Source organism: Antennarius striatus, chromosome 11, assembly GCF_040054535.1.
Source record: "Antennarius striatus isolate MH-2024 chromosome 11, ASM4005453v1, whole genome shotgun sequence".
Classification (NCBI taxonomy): domain Eukaryota; kingdom Metazoa; phylum Chordata; class Actinopteri; order Lophiiformes; family Antennariidae; genus Antennarius; species Antennarius striatus.
The window spans coordinates 4,257,534-4,260,054 of record NC_090786.1 but is presented as its reverse complement, the minus strand read 5'-3'; positions in this window follow the sequence as shown (position 1 = coordinate 4,260,054).

Sequence of the window (2,521 nt, the reverse complement as noted above, 5' to 3'; positions counted from 1 at the left end):
CCTGTAGCTTAATGCTTTTTTTTTTTTTTTGGTCACACCCACCTCCTGTCGGTCCTACCCTCTCTGCTGCACCAGAGGCCTCCTCATGAATGGAGCGCTTGTGTCGAGCGCGCATAGACGCAAGGGGAACGCGAACACACCATATTTCATTTAACAATAGGTCATAGTACAAACACACCTACCACTGACCTTCAGGGATGAATCATCAGCGTCAAAGTCGTGGATTAAACGACTATAACAATTTAGTTCTCATGCAGAAGTTAATATGTAAGTGGTGGAAGTTCAGGAGTTAAAAACAGACAGACTAAAGTGCTCATTTTCTGTTTCTGGAGTGAGAACATTCTGCCAATGGCATTGCTGGCATAAACCTTTTACAAGAAATAAGGTAAAATAATATAAACGTTTTTGATTCACTTTTTGCTGCAGCACAAAGTCTTACAATAGAACAGCGTACAGAAGTAAACGTGCAAAAAAGATGTCAAGGATCACAAGGAAAGATTCACTAAACACTGAAACTTCAGTCTGAGTCCACAGCCAGCCACTCTGATTGGATGTGAGTTTACACAAGAACAGCCTTTCCAGGAATATAAAATGTCAAGTTTTCTGTTCCAACAGATCTTCTAGATGTGAAGATATTTCTTAGCTAAACAAAATGAAGCATGGATGCCAGTGCAGCCATGATACATCATCTGGAAAGCATGAATATCTGCACAACTGACATATTTCACTCTGGACCGGAGCTGCTTCAGAGTTCAATTTATTTATTAAAACAGAAATATTAGCCCAAAGGACTGGCTGTCCTCCTCTCCCTCACCTTTCTCCATGTTTTCTGAGTGCATTGTGTAAACATATAATAAGCTGGCCCACCGGAAAAGTGATGGTGTTTCCTCCTATTTGACTGAATTAAAAGCAGAAGCTCTGGGCTGACTTCCCTGCTGCTTGTTTTATTAAAGCTTTTGGATGCGTTGCTCAAAGTTTGAAAATATATGGAAGCATCAAAACACACAGTTCTGACCCGCGTGTCCACAGGACGGATACGAAGGCTTCCTCATGTGATGGCGAAGCGAGAACATTCCTGTTGACATAATTTTTCAAACCGTGTGCTAACTCTGCTGCGCTGGTGTTGACACTGAGGATGTTTGAGAAAAGGGAAGTGAAGCTGCTAGGTCATTTCAGGATTATGAACTCTTTCCTGTATGAGTGCTTCAAAGACTTTGACCCCAAAATGACCCAAACCATCTGCTAGATCTCCATGCTACTTCTCCAGAACAATTCTGATGTTGACGTCTATCCGCTTTATCAGATCTGGACTTCAGATCCTGTTTTCCTTGGTGGGATCTATAAGTCAGGGCTCAAATGAAACGCAGCTCAATACTTTGTGCTGCCGTTTGGGAAGTGAAGAAGCCACTCTGTTGGAGGGCGTGCTCGCTGTGACACACACGGATTGGCTTGTTGTGGAAACCAACAACAGGATTACTGTACATCCTGGAGGTAGAACCTTTTCCCACAGACTGAATAAAGACAGGCTTGACAAACATCCAAACACACACCTCACTGCAGTCTGGGTGAAGTACCAATCACACATTATTACACAATCTTAGACTCAGATGGGAATCCAAACACCATCCACAATAATCTCCAGGGAACACAGTAACAAGTCGGCTCCCATTCTGCGCCAGAAGTGACTTTGATTCAGAGACAGATCAGTTGTTGCTACTGCTCTTCCATGAGTCTACAACACTAGAAAACGGAGCTGCCAACCTTCATTATTAGCATAAGATAATTAATCACAGGGCATATCTGAATATCCTTGTGATAGGGGCCTTGCGGGAACAGAGAGGTTTACGACTTCTAGGAATTGTACAGAGCTTCTTGCAGGCATGGGTTTGTGCATCATGCAGCCACGGGGTGGGTGAAGGCATGACATGCTTTACTTTGTTCTCAATAAAATAATCCTGTTTATCGAGCACATGATTATGCTCTTGTGAGTCTTGACCCCCCCCCCCGTGACACTTGAGGATTTGTCAGTGCAAAAAATGTTTTGGTTGAGCAAAGCATCAATTGCATGGACTGTGTCTCGCACGTTCTCGCATACAGGGAGGCCTCTTATGGAAATCCTGGGGTGTCGTACGTGCTCTGTGGTTGCGAAGCTGCTTGGAGGTCGTTCCAAATCATCTAAAATGACATGGGAGAAAGGTTGCGGTGGTGAAACTGTCGTTTAACTCGAAGGGAACTGCTCCGGTTGGTTCATGATGCAACTTTTGTGGTGTCGAAACTACATATTCAAGTGGCTTCATTTACGATCAGCCCAAGGCGTAGCTATGATACAACAGTTTAATCTAATCAGCATTCAGAATGCCTCACCCATCACATTTGATGTGTCACCTTTTGCATAAGGAGCGTTTTTAAGCGTTTTTAATAAGCTTATGCTTTAAACTCGAGAACGCCCAGAAAGGCACTTCAACTCCTGAAAATTGTCAGAAATCATTTGCAAAATGATGTGGACCAGATCCTGAATTAA